General features: G+C 48.1%; 2 non-coding genes across 2 annotated transcripts; both read left to right on the top strand.

Annotated features, from left to right (window-relative positions):
* The first annotated feature begins 202 nt into the window (after positions 1–202).
* TRNAS-ACU (transfer RNA serine (anticodon ACU)) lies at positions 203–274 on the top strand. The gene has a single exon. It is a non-coding gene; the product is annotated as a tRNA-Ser (tRNA).
* A 1,253-nt stretch (positions 275–1,527) lies between these two features.
* Positions 1,528–1,601, top strand: TRNAT-AGU (transfer RNA threonine (anticodon AGU)). The gene has a single exon. It is a non-coding gene; the product is annotated as a tRNA-Thr (tRNA).
* Positions 1,602–15,084: the final 13,483 nt, after the last annotated feature.

Below are 15,084 nucleotides of genomic sequence, written 5' to 3'. Positions count from 1 at the left end.
AAGTACCTCAGGTGGTCCAAATTTCTCTGCAGCCCTCCACTACGTCACCTCTTTTTTCCTTTTTTATTTCACTCAAAAGTTTATCCCTTCCCTTAAGGCACGGTTCACGTCTCCGCCGAAATGTGAGACAAGATACTGCGCCATTTCCTTTCCTCAAAGACCAATTTTCCAATTTCCTGATTTTCCGAACTCACATCCCCCCGCCGCGGTGGCTCAGTGGTTAGGGCGCTCGACTACTGATCCAGAGTTCCCGGGTTCGAACCCGACCGCGGCAGCTGCGTTTTAATGGAGGAAAAACGCTAAGGCGCCCGTGTGCTGTGCGATGTCAGTGCACGTTAAAGATCCCCAGGTGGTCGAAATTATTCCGGAGCCCTCCACTACGGCACATCTCTCTTCCTTTCTTCTTTCACTCCCTCCTTTACCCTTCCCTTACGGCGCGGTTCAGGTGTCCAACGATATATGAGACAGATACTGCGTCATTTCCTTTCCCCCCAAAACCAATTATTATTATTATTAACTCACATCGCAAATAGTGTAATAGGTCAAAAATAAACATGATCAATGCATACTCGATTCAGACGATCCTAACTTTATGCCGAAACAGAAACTTAAAGCGAATTCACAATGGCGAGTCGGGGAGGTCGGCCGACAAGTTTAAATCTATTTGTTACGCTCCATCCCCGTTCTCCTATAGTGCTTCGGAAACGGTAGCTAATTGACCGAAATCAGTCCCGCAACGTTTGCGGCTCACTAGTGTGAATCCGCCTTTAATCCAAACCAAATACAATGAGATAAGCTCTCCCGGCTTCTCCTTATTATAGTAATAATAATATTCAGTAGCGAAGTCATATTGAAAGACTGTTGTTTGGTCACTATCAGCGTCTCCACCGCTAAGAAAAAGTTTTGATTCGCCGACGGCCTTTTTCTTTAGTTCTCGATTTTGTCTTTCATTATTTCGCTCTCTTCTGTCTCTCTGAGCGCTGAAATGTTCATTCTCGATCTTTCTGTGATTCCAGCGAGAGTCTTCACATCAGATATGGTGTTTTAGAAGCTAAATGGGTGTGCGTATTTCGAAATGTATTTACATGTATCAGAAATTCCAAAGTTAGCTGCACCGCCAGCATTCTTCTTTGAGTGTGTATTAATATAATTGTACATGTTTTCCTTTTATTCTGTTCCTCTCAGCTTCCACCTGCATTTCATGTGCTTAAAAATGGCCGCAAGCATTGCTCTCTACGTTCTCTCCACCACCCGTGTCTGCAAGAAGCGAAACTGTCCATGACCAAGACCGCGGCAAACCAAAGTCACAGCGTTCTCAAAATCGTGAACACTTCTAGACAATTACGGAAGGTACCGGTCGCCGTCATTCTGCCACGCTACAGGAACCGAAAGAGCGCATAGCGTCCTTGGGACCAGGTAACTCGGCAGGGTCCGGAGGCAGCGTGCACTGAACATTAATTAGGTGAGGAAAGTGGAATGGTATCGGAGAGATGCTTGAGTAGAGCGGACCACGGCATCTGGCTGTACGGCGCCGTGGCTTAGTTGGTTAAAGCGCCTGTCTAGTAAACAGGAGATCGTGAGTTCGAATCTCACCGGTGCCATTGCATCCCTTCTTTGAGAGCACCTGCTAAACAGCAGTGCCGTGGGATCAGAATTTATTTTCTTGCATGTTTTTTCGTCGTGGTTCATACCACGCGACAGTAGGCGTGACAGGGAGTGAGTCGATGAGTTATGGTACGGTAAGGAACGCTACGGCATGATATGGCACGGTATCTTAGGTTTGGCATGGTATCGTATGCTATGGTATTTTACGTTACGATATGGTGTGGTATGGCATAGTTGGCACGGCATGATAAAGCACGGTACAGTACGCCATAGTGTCAAGGTACGGTATATTCGATACCGTGCGGAATGGTACAGCATTATAGCACTGAAAGGTGTGGCATGTTTCGTATGGTATGGTGTGGTGTGTAAAGTTGTGTGGTAGGGCGTAATACGACATGGAACAGTACTGTTTGTTCGGTATGGTGTGGTACGGTATGGAACCGTATAGTATATAATGTATGGTAAGTATTGGTATGTACAGTATGGTGTGGTATGATAGGGTAGGGTATGGCAGGATGGTACGGCACAGTATAGTCTGTAATGGCATGGCGTGATATGGTGATATAGTACGGTACGTATGTTATGGCACGGCATGGCAGGGTACGTTAAGGCATAGTATATTATGGTACAGTATCGTATTGCAAGGTATGATAGTGCATGGTATAGTTTGGTAAGGTATGTTATTTCATCATGCCATAACATACCTTACCATACAGTACCATGCTTATCATAGCATACCAAATGGTACGGTATGGCATAGTATGGCAAGCTGCAGTATGAAATGACATGGTATGGTATGGTATGGTATGGTTGGTATGGTATGGTATGGTATGATATGGTATGGTATGGTATGGTATGGTATGGTATGGTTGGTATGTGTATTTTAACGTTCCAGAGCTGCACATAGGCCACCTCAAATCTCGTGGGAAAAAGAATTTCCGTCGCTCTCGGCGTGCTGAACTTCTGATTACTCGAACTTTATGAATAGCACGACTGCACCGTCGATATATAGCAGCCTCGGGTTTGATCCCGGCCGCGGTGGTCGCATTTCGATGGAGGCCAAATGCCACAGGCCCGAGTACCGTGCGACGTTAGTGCACGTTAAAGAACCCCTGGTGGTCGAAATTATCTGGAGAAGCGCTCTCACGCGATAGCTACCTTTCCAGAGCGACCCAGTGTACGACTTATAATTTTCTCGGTGAGGCGAACAGAAAGCGACGGCGATTAAGAAAGGGCAAAGCATTAAAATATACAGATATTTGAAGCAACACACTGCGATTATTGTGCGTACAGCCTGTCGTGAAATCCAGAGCAGCATTTCAAAGCGCCGTCTAATAGCCATTAAGTGAAATATTAAAAACTGAGATCACTGCGGCGACCCGCATTGGAGAAATGCGAAAGCATTGCGTTGCTTGTTTGTATAGACGTGCAGTGACGTCGGCGGATGTGACGTCATGGAACTTTCTAGAACGAGGGTTTTTTCCACGACGCCAGTAGGCGTTCCATGAAGCCATCGAGTGACGACCAGTTATGTCGATGTCCGTCCCTGTTGTGACGTCTTAGTGTAATTTTCATGTTTAATTTCAACTCATCAACCAAGTTTTTCCCGCACCAAGATCTCATCACGCACTATCTAGCAAGCACTTTTGCACATTTATCTTCACAGGGCCACGTAATCGTGCGGACAACTTTTGTGGACACGAAACACCGGACATAGCCTTGTAATGCTTGCCCACTAATAAGAAATAGGAGTGAAGCCTTCCCTTCGGTGGAAAAAAAAGACGGACAGGCACCGGCGAGATTCGAACTCACGATCTCCTCTTTACTAGACAGGCAACTTAACCAACTAAGCCACGGCGCCGACACAGCACTGTGGAAAGCTCCATTCATCTGAAGCATAAATCACATCTCAGACTTCCCTTATCTTATTTATATTCAGTACGCACTGCTACCGGACCTTGCCGAGTTACCTGGCGCCAAGGGCACTCTGAGCTCGTTTCCTTTCTGTAGAGTGGCTCAGTAATAGCAGCTGGCCCCTTCCGTAGCAGTATGAACTACAGTCGCATTTTTTTTCGTAAGTATATTCCACAAGGCCTAGAGAGTAAAAATAAAACTGAAGCGTTAAGTATTGTCACACGTAGCCAACCAATCCAATTCAGTGCAAGTAACGACCAACTGCGACAAACAAAGTGGTCCGTCAACCACAAGTGGAAATGAGAGTTACTGTTCGGAAGGCAGCGCCGCCTCCTGGCGAATTTCAAAGGCTTTTAAAGATAGCTTTTTGCAGCGCTGTCTATTAATAGCCGTGGTCTTGGGTTTTTGTGCTATCATCGTGGTCGTCGGGTGGTAAACGCGGTCGTCGCAAGACGCCGTGAAACGCGTCCTAACGCCTCTCAGGAAATCGTTCTGAAATTCCTCCTGTCCTCCTAACCGGTTTCTATCGCACTTCGGCCTGCAGTCGCCCTTGACGGCGACTTCAACGCCCTCATCATGAAGCGCGACAAATTAGTCGTCGCATTAGGCGAATTCACTCTCAAATCTTCCGTTCAGTCGACATCACGAAACGTGTTCAACGTTCTTATGTTGAGCAGGCAGTCAGTGCAAAAGTGATTACGACATTATGCGAAATTCCGTATTCGCAAAGCAGTCATAACTACCATGCTAATAAATGCATTTATCAAACGCAGTGGTATGCATTCTCTTCATTTCATGTTAAAAATGATGTTAACCAACCAAGGACCCGCCATTGAAATGTGTGTGTGTGTGTGTGTGTGTGTGTGTGTGTGCGTGAGTGCGTGCGTGCGTGCGTGCGTGCGTGCGTGCGCGTGCGTGCGTGCGTGCGTGCGTGCGTGCGTGTGTGTGTGTGTGTGTGTGTGTGTGTGTGTGTGTGTGTGTGTGTGTGTGTGTGTGTGTGTGTGTGTGTGTGTGTGTGCGTGCGTGCGTGCGTGCGTGCGTGCGTGCGTGCGTGCGTGCGTGTGTGTGTGTGTGTGTGTGTGTGTGTGTGTGTGTGTGTGTGTGTGTGTGTGTGTGTGTGTGTGTGTGTGTGTGTGTGTGTGTGTGTGTGTGTGTGTGTGTGTGTGTGTGTGTGTGTGTGTGTGTGTGTGTGTGTGTGTGTGTGTGTGTGTGTGTGTGTGTGTGTGTGTGTGTGTGTGTAACAAGAGCAACCATAAGGATGTCGCTATGCATCTCCCTAAACTTGTGATCACAAATGCTAGCGCTGACATTTGCAACATGTATAGTGTGGATGCCCGTTGTTTTTACAGCGACAGCTGTTAGGTGCCCATTCCTGGCTTTCGCGTCGCCGTCGGCGTAACCGGTGGGTGGATATCATTAACGCAGCCACCGGCCATAAACGCACTCACCTTGCATCACTGTTAAGCTGGGTCGCATAAGCCTACGGGTGGCTCTGTTTGGAACAGCCGCCTGTCAGTGCAGGGGTGCATCACGTGACCCCTACACCAGCTATATCGCGTTACGCAGTCGTAACCACCCTGTGGGTTTTTCTTTTTTTTTTGTCAGATCATTATCTGAATGGAACGCATACCTCTCCATGTTTATCAAACAACTGATGTCACAAAGGAAAAAGTTTTTTTACACAGTGCAATAGCGTTAGTCAATATACCCGAACACACCACGTTATACCGAATACATTTCATTTCGCCTTACAAATGGTTCTCAAGAATTACAACAACACAACAGTGAAAAAGGATCAGACAACTCCCAACCTACACATTCTATACAACTCTCGTTGGATGGCGTGCTGCCAGAATAAAATGCCCTGAAAACGGCGAAAACAGTCGGAGATTACATATACTCGGCATCCTGTGGCTCAAGCGGTCAAGCAGGTCGTCACGAAAACCAAGCGGCTCATAGGAATTGCACTGACTGTTGCGTAGCTTAGGCACAAGGACGAACAATGGGGTTCTCTGGCGACTTTTAGAGGGGTGGAAATGGGGCGGAAAATCAAAGATCACGCCTATAGAGTGTTCGGTTCGCCCTGCATCTCATACCTTAGGTGTTTGCAAGATCAGATAACAATCCTTTTTTTCCCGAGCCATGCAACTCATCCGGAGGTGCCATAGACAAAACACGCGGTAGACAAGAGAGGAATTACGTCATAACCATTTATAAAACTGGAGCTACTGGCTGCTGTAGAATCCAGCGGAATAACAACGCCGGTAATAGTAACATTTCATACCAAGTCTTTAAGAACCAGGAAGGAGAAACTATTAATGACCTTTTGGGCCATGACGTATGGCAACGAAGGGAAATTCTACTACACTGAAAACCCTCGGCCGTGGTCCCGATACAGAAAGATGGAAAACCTCCTACCAACATACTTTCATTACGGCCCAACTCACAACACGCCAAGAATTTATGTGCTTGTTATGGCGGATATAGAAGGCGAGCTAAAATTCTATTCACGACAGATTGAGTTTCGGAAAAGCTTGTACACGGAAACTGGATTGGCTGCACTGGTTCAATAGGCCGTACACGTATCGCCTCATGGCCACCTTGTATTCACAACGGTGCGTACGGACCTGGCGAAAGCGTACGACAACCTGTTGCACGCCAAGATCCTCGAGAATATGCAAGATGCGGTCATCTCCTTACGGACCACGAAAGTTGTACATGACCTGCTTAAATACAGGGCGTTATTTTTCGCATATATGAACAACAGATCACTAATTAGTACACCTCAGATAGAGTATAGTGTCATAGTGTTCAATACTAGCTCATTTACTATTCTATATAGTACTCATATCACTAGCGTCGAAATTAGCTGAAATGCCATTATGATTTATGTAGTGGTTAGGGCGCTCGGCTATTCATCCGGAGTTCCCGGGTTTCGAACCCGACCAGGGCGGCTGCGTTTTTGTGGAGGAAAAACTCTAAGGCACCCGTGTGCTGTGCGATGTCAGCGCACGATAAAGATTCCCAGGTGGTCGAAATTATTCCGGAGCCCTCCACTACGGCACCTCTTACTTCCTTTCTTCTTTCACTCCCTTCTTTATCCCTTCCCTTTCGGCGCGGTTCAGGTGTCCGCCGTTATATGAGACAGATACTGCGCCATTTCTTTTCCACAAAAGCCAATTATTAGATGTCACAATGTGGTCTATTGATGAATACCTAGAGACGCAGAACCTTCATTTACAAGAGGCCTTAAACACACTAAAAGAGTACGTCCGCGAAGCAGGCCTAGAACTCTTGCCACTAAAGTGCAACTACATTGATGATGATGATGATGATGATGATGAAACGATGAAAAGCATGACAGGTGACTAGTGGCGTGGGATAGGCGAGACGCCTGAGGGACTACATTCACGTGGCTAAAAAAACGGAATAAAGCAACCAGAAACTAAAACTGGAAAGAAACAAAGTGTGGAGTTTAACGTCCCGAGGCGCCACATGGGTTATAGGAGGTATGCCGTAGTGGAGGGCTCCGGATTGGTTTAGACCACCTGTGGTTCTACAGAGTACGCTGACATCTCATCAACGTAGTCAGGCTAATGATGATGATGATGATGATGATGATGACATCTCTTAGCAATCCGGTGTTTCTGCATTTCACCTCCATCTAAGTGCGGCCACGGTGGCCGAAATTTCATCCCCCCCCCCCTTGGAATCATCATTAAACTAAAACAATTTATTCACTGAGTCACCGGGGCGGCGGCAACTAAGTGTAAACCATACATTACAAGATGTGGACGTTCTGAGATTTCTTGGGCTTTATATTCCACTGAGTCATCACGGAGGGTGCGACTAAGTGTCGCGCTGAAAATTGTAAACCATACATTACAGGATGTGGACGAGCTGAGAGTTCTTGGGCTAGATATACACAAGTATGACAAAGGAATACACTGGCTTCATAGAACGAAGAAAGCACCAGCGTCATCACGGGACCTTATCCAATGCATACCATCTTGGGGAGGAGTGCGGACGGAGATAGCCAGGCTTCTTACGTTAAGTGCTTCAAGCCCAGATACCATATCAGACTGAGTTTCATCGACCGACTTCGCAATATATTAAAGTTCTAGGTTCAATTCCCCGCACCTTCAAAAGAAAATTTATTTTGGTACCACAGTGACGTCATCTGGAGTTTTGAGACCACTGCATGGAAGACAACGAGCTCTGGCCAAGCGAGATGATTGGCTTCCGCCCGGGGCTGAGTACGCAAGACGTGATGCTGAGGCTGCAGCACGACATAATCGAATCCCAATCCAAAGATGCAAAAGTAATCCTAGGTCTCGACCTCAAAAAGGCGTTCGATAACGTCAAACACGAGGCTATACTAGAGGAACTACATAGTCTAGAGGTAGGTCCGAGAACATATAACTATGTCAAGGACTTCCTAACTGGGAGAACAGCGAGGATCAAATATCAGGACATAGAATCAGGGAACATAGAACTGGGCAGCAGGGGCACCCCCCAAGGGTCGGTACTATCCCCACTCCTCTTCAACATAGCAATGAGAGGGTTACCTAAATTACTTCAAGGAATAGAGGGTCTAAAGTTCAGTATGTATGCAGACGACATCAATGTCTTGATAAACAAAGGAGACGACGGGCAAATAGAAAGGAAACTCCAGAAGGCAGCAGACACTGTGGTAGAGTATGCAGCACAAAGAGGACTGGCATGTTCACCAGAGAAATCTGGGCTTCTGGTATACAACCCAAAAAGAAACAGGCTCAAGCAGGGTGAGGACTTTAAAATCACTGTGGAAGGAAAACTGGTATCTAAGGTAGATATGATCAGGATTCTGGGCCTATTCATACAAAGTAACGGCTACAATGATGAAACCCTAAAGAGATTGGACAAGTTTGCGACGCAAGTCACGGGAATTTTCAGAAGGATATCGCTTAGAGGTAGAGGCCTCAAAGAGAAGAGCCTAATGAAACTAGTACAGGCATATATACTAAGTAGGATCAGCTACGCGACCCCCTTCCTCAAGATAGGGGCAACAGAAAAAAGGCAGCTTGATGCCATAATCAAGAAAAGCTATAAGAAGGCGCTGGGCTTGCCAATAAGCACCTCAAACGAAAGGCTACTAAATATGGGGCTTCACAACAACTGGAGTGAGATAGCTGAAGCGGTAAGATCAGCGCAGCTAGATAGGTTCAGCAGGACGAGCACCGGCAGAGCTATACTAGAAGCGGTCGACAGGCAAACCGACAGGGGGATGCAAAAGAAACAAGACATTCCAAAATGTGCTAGGGAAAAGATCAGAGTAGACCCATTGCCCAAAAATATGCACCCAGAATTCAACAAGGAAAGAAGGGAAAAGAGGGCAGAAGCCATGGCCAGAGGACTGGACAGTCTAGATAAGAAAGCAGTGGCATACACAGATGCAGCAAGTGGGAAGCTAGGAGCAGCCGTGGCTTCAGTGGTCAACGGAAAGGGGGAACCTGAGATAGCAGCATCCATTCGAAGCCGCAACCCGGAAACGGCGGAAGAAGTCGCAATAGCGCTCGCATGCGTAGGAACGCAGGCCAAAATTATAGCTAGTGACAGCAAAACTGCAGTCTACAATTATGGCAGAGGGAGGATTGCCTTAGAAGCAGCACAAATTCTAAAAAAGAAGGAAATTGGGAGGGACGTACGCATCGTGTGGGTACCAGCTCACGCATCCGTCCCTGGAAACGAGGCGGCAAACACCCTGGCTCGAGACCTCTACTTCCGAGCCAGGGGAGAGCCGCCCGACTGCAAGGACCTGGATGAGAGACTGATCAGCTATGCAGAAATAATAGAGAGCTATAGAAGTCAAAGGAGGATTTTCCCTCCGCCGGACAAAACACTAGGGAATAAAGAAGCTACAACATGGCGTAGACTACAAGCTGGGAACTTCATAAACCCGGTGTGGGCATCACACGTATTTAGGGAAAAGGAAATAGAGGAAAAATGCAAAAAATGTGAGAATAGGGGGACCCTAGATCACATCATTTGGGAATGTACACACTCCCCAGGGATTAAAGAAGGAATAAATAGCAAGGAAGCCTGGGAAACCCTTCTGCAAAGCGCGGACCCCGCCGTGCAGAAAAAAGTCATTCACCTGGCACTGGAGGCCGCAAGAGACCAAGAACTCTATGCCTGCCTTTAGATGCGAGGCTCCCGGCCCCCACCCCTAGGCCTGCGTGCCAGAGATGGGGAGTAGGGGAGCCTCTTCTCTGGTGGAAATAAAGGTTTTTGGAATGGAATGGAGACCACTGCTGCTGGTTACCATCAACGTCCGGTTTAGTTGCCGATAGGCCGTATAATACTTTCGCGTTAATGATTCTTTAACCTCCACTGGCATCGCACTGCAAACAGGCGCCATATGCGTATCGCCTCAGTCGAAACGCGGCCTCCGTGGCCGGGCTCTTTATCCGGAGTTCCTGTGTTCGAACCCGACCGCGGCGGCTGCGTTTTTATGGAGGAAAAACGCTAAGGCGCCCGTGTCCTGTGCGATGTCAGTGCACGTTAAAGATCCCCAGGTGGTCGAAATTATTCCTGAGCCCTCCACTACGCACCTCCTTCCTTTCTTCTTTCACTCCCTCCCTTATCCCTTTCCTAACGGCGCGGTTCAGGTGTCCAACGATATATGAGACAGATACTGCGCCATTTCCTTTCCCCAAAAAACCAATTATTATTGGCCGGGCTCTGTAGACGAGAGCAACACTGAGATTGTTGGTTTTTGAGAAAAGGAAATGGTGCAGTAAATGTCTCAACTCTCGGTGGACACCTCAACCGCGCAGTGAGGGAAGGGAGGAAGGTGGAAGTGAAAGAAGAATAGGAGCCGTAGTGGAGGGTTCCGGAATAATTTAAACCAACAGGGGATCTTTAATGTGCACTAGCTGAAATCGCTACCAGGTTAATGCTTTGGTCGCAACGAAGAAATCCCGGAAAAAGAAATGGCATTCTCCTTTGTCCTGTACAACGGAAAACCTCACAGTGCTGTTCGTGCACATGGCTGACTTGAGAAAAACGTGCACCTGATATCCATAGGCTCCTTTAATCCTAGACTCTAAATAGAATATTCAGTTCCTGTGGACGGGCAACAGCCCTCCAGAGGAGAATGCGCCGACTCCATGTAGCGCTCCATCCTTGTCAACATAAAATGCAGGCTTCGTGTGTAATTCTACTTTCCTCTTTATTTGTGTGGCTTAAGTCAAGAATAACAATCGCACAGTTTGATCAAGGCATTAAAAACTGTACATAGTGCCAGAAATATTTCCCTTGCCCAAATGGATGTATGTTCCTGTTTCAGTACGTGCCCTTGTTGCTCACACCTACGATTAGGACATCTATCTTATTCCTGGTTATTCGGTAATTTTCTTCAGGGATAAGGAAACTGAGGCAAGTTATTTCCGTATACACTGAGTGTCTTTAGTTCTCTCCACTGCTGTTTCGCATTTTTCGTTCCTTGTAAGCACCTAATCAGTTTCTAGGCATCTTCAATGCTGCGGACTGGCACGATAAATTGCACCTCGCCACCGATGCACTATTCAGTCTGCTGCTGATCTGGAAGCACCAGTCTGAAAACCTGCCAGTCTGTGAATACAGTCTGCAGCAGCCACAGCGCTGAGCAGCAGCTGTCGCTGAAGCGGCACAGGTAATCAGCCCAACATTGCAAATTGATGGTATCACTCTGGTCATTTGTTGGGCCGGCTTTTGCCAATGCGTTAACAATATTGGGTCGATTACCTGTGCAGCGCAGTCACTGCACGTCTTTCGAGCACACCATCGAAACGACACGTCCTGCTCGACTCGACACACGAGTTCACCCGTAGTGCGCAGTGTTCATGAGGACTCGGGTCTGCGTCAGAGACCCCAGCTCGCTCTTACTGGCCACGTAGATGCACGCCGTGGTCACCTCGACGCTGGAGTTGAGACGCTTAGCCGGATAGTTGACCAGCAGCTTCTCCTTCACCTCGTGGCAACGGAAGTCACCCACGTCTCCGCACAGCGATTCGACGCAGTTGCAGTGCACGGTGGCGATCTTTGGAGGGAAGCGATCCGGGTCCCCGTCCAGGGTGCGGGTGTAGGGGCACAGCGCCCGGTCACCGATTTCACTCGAACTTAGATCGGGCTCGCAGCTTGTTCCGCTCTTTTTCTTGGCTAGGGCCGCTGTCCAGGATACAGCAAAGGCGATGACCGTAAGGAGTGGGAGGTGAGTAAAGGACTTCATCACTCGAAGGGCAGCAGGAGATTCAAGCTTTGAGAACGTCACTTGGGTGGCATGTGGTTCGCTTGTCGACCACTTTCATTCGCTGATCTTATAGACCTATATCCCTAGGTCACATTCGTTGCTTTACGATGGTTGTGGTTGAGATTCAGGTGCATTCGAAAACAAAGACAAAACGCCCCGATAATGTCTAGCTGGGAGCCACTCCGATGTCGTCAGTGGTCCGATCGTTGCCAGCAACGTATCTTGCCGTCGCTCACAAGCAGTCTCACTGCGGTGTGTAACCCGAACGGGCGAAGCTCTCCGCTTTTGTTCGCCGCACAGTAGCTGCAGTGGACGCCCATAAATTAGCTACATACACTCTGTGCGTTCTCCGCACCATATGACTCATTTCCCTGACATCACGAAAAGAACTGATTTCACAGTAAGCGCCGGATGCGACCGACGTTGGAAGGAACAAATGTTCGGCTCTGTAATATTACGGCGTCAATCGATCGCCACCTTTCTTCTGGAATTTTCGTTGAACTCCTTAGCTTTGACCGACCCACGTATGTGGCCGTTCCAAACTATGTCCTTTTAAGTCAATCCGAACGTTTACATCTGCAATGGTTTTAAAGGACAGGTTTCGATAGTTGTGCAGAACCGAGCTAGTCTAGCCCCGCCAGCGCAGTCTTGGATGACCTTATCTCCACGAGATAGAAGAGAGACTGACGGTCATTACTCACGAGGAACGAATGTATACCCTGCATTGTTCGGTGCTCTTGTCTTTGGCGCAGTCTTTGGATCTCGAAAATCAACTTTCCTCTTCCTGCAGTTTCGCTAACCTTGGGAATTCTGTACACGAGTTGATCACTAATTAAGCGATGCTTAGTGGACTGATAGCTGCAATCGCCTTTATGAAGGTACCAAATTGGTATAGCAGGTTTCAGTTAAGCTCTTTCACTGTTCCGCATTGTTCACGACGGCTACAAGAAAAAATGTACAGCACACGAACGAAACGCAAACCATCAACTGTGACGGGTTTAATAGTAAAATTAAAGAACCACAGAAATGTAATCCCCGCAGGTGCGATAACCTAGGTGGCGACCGGTGGACCTGTGGGATCATCTGCGACGTCCGGAACGTCCACGTTAGAGGGTGTAGAGCAGCATGTTGAGCGACTGGCTTCCCGTGTGTCTCTTGCCAGCACTGACTGCTCGCACTGTTTGTCACCACTTTGGTCGCACTTTCGTGGACCATGACGCTCGTTGTGTCATCATGAGAGGCGTGGCGATGGGCCTCTTCGCACCCCTACGCTGCTTCCTGCGGACACTGAACTCAGCCCACCCGAATTCTGTGCGACCACAGTGCAGCCCACCGCCACGTCCACGACCGTCGACTCCACGTCGCTTTTGTCCTTCGGGGTACTCTTCGAGCGGACACAGCGCACGCTATACAGCTGTGCAGTGCTAGTAGTGAGGCATGCAATGATGGGCTGTCCTCAACACACTAAGGACCTTTATTAACTACTTTTTCGTTGATTCTGCGTACGTGTAGTTGACGTGGTGGCGTCAAAAACCACCTTGTGCACTCTTTAGCGTCGTGAGCTAATTTATTATACACTAGAAACATTACGCTTTAGCTCGTCTCACTTCTCGACATATACACGTCGACATGAAGAAATATCTGCATATACGTATTTGAATTTTTGCGATTTTAGTACTGTCACTGGCAAAAGAGTAAAGAAAATAATTCAAGTTGAGACGTCTGATGATCTCCCTATGTATTTGTGACGTTCTGTTGCGGGTTTAGAAAATTCTTTCTCTCCACAGCAAAATGACACCGAGGCCACGCTTTGGGCCAGGCTGGAACACATATACAATTTTACTGATGCAAGTCCACCAACGATGCGGTAACTACTGGCCCATGCGGCGATCGCGAAGCCCCCAATAAACCGTCCTCAATCCTTACGGACGCTGTAGCACTCCTGCGGTGAGGAGCATGCTTCTGGGAACAAAGCTGGTTAATCACTTCCTGCACGAAATCAGGAACAGGTTTGCACGTCCAGGCTTTCTGATGCGAACGCAAGATAACCTAAAGTCTCTCAAGGTAACGGAGCGGATTCCAAGAGAGGACAAGCGTAGCAGGGTGCGTAAGAGTAAGGTGGGCGGGTGAGATCGGGAAGATTGCGGGGATAGGGTGGCCGCGACTGGTACAGGAACACGGTGTACTGTAAATTCGACATATATGCGAGAGGCGTTTATCCTGCAGTGGACTTAATATTCGTTGTGTTATGACATCACCCTCCATTCGCACCCTAACTCTCCTTTAACTTAAACTTCCCCCTTCCCCAGTGTGGAGGAGCAGACGAGGGTCACCTTATCGCCGGCAAGGACACTCCACCTTTCGTCTCATTAAATTACTTTCTCTCTGCGCAGATGATTATAATGATTACCTCAAGAAAGAGCTGATTTTCCCCAGATGCCGAAACGGGTAGGCATCACATCTGTGGACAGATTTTTTTCAGCTCTTGTGAGTGGACGGTTCAGTGGTTCTTTTTATTTTTAGAGTGGAATTCTCAAACCCTCTTCATCGAAAAAAACCCTGGCCATTGCTGTTTTTTCATGAAAACTTGCTTGCGTGGAGCACATTTTTTAGCTTGAAGGTGTATATAAGACAGCACTGATCTTTACTCAGTGCCGGCACTGATCCCGTCGAACTGTGTCTGCATACAGTCAGACACTGCTGCTGATAATTCTAATGTGAGAAAACTACAAATGTCAGTCGCAACCCCGCGCTTTTGGGTATGTGTCAATAAGCCTACGGGCATCATCATCATCTCGTCGAAAAAGGACACTGAGAGCTGGCTGGAGCGCGAGCGCCTGATCTCAGTGAGAAAGCTGAGGACGAAGACCAAGGTCCCCGTCTCACTGTTCTCGAAGACGCACTCCGATCGCACTGCAAGCAGCAAAGAAAAGGCGGCCACCCAAGCTGACTACAATTCCACTGGCAAAAGCAGGAAGAGCCCTGTCGCAGCACTGTTCAACCACGGGCGCCGCTTTCCTGTGCCACCTGCAAGGCGTACGGCTGTTCTCGGTGCGCGTCATGTACCAATGGAGCCGACACACCCCAGACGCGTGCTCCTCCGGCGGCGTGGCGGTATGGAAGAAATTAGCTATTCTGTTCTTCAAGGACAGCGCCTGCAGCCACTGCATAAGGTGAGTGTACTTCATCAGCGCCCGACAGAGCACGGGCACGTCCGCCATTTCGTGACACGCCTCGAAAATGTTTCTACAGAAGCACTTTTTCTGCCCCCTCCCATTCAGTGCTCACTTGTC

Source organism: Amblyomma americanum, chromosome 5, assembly GCF_052857255.1.
Source record: "Amblyomma americanum isolate KBUSLIRL-KWMA chromosome 5, ASM5285725v1, whole genome shotgun sequence".
In the NCBI taxonomy this organism is placed as follows: Eukaryota; Metazoa; Arthropoda; class Arachnida; order Ixodida; family Ixodidae; genus Amblyomma; species Amblyomma americanum.
This window is presented reverse-complemented; position numbering and strand designations above follow the sequence as displayed.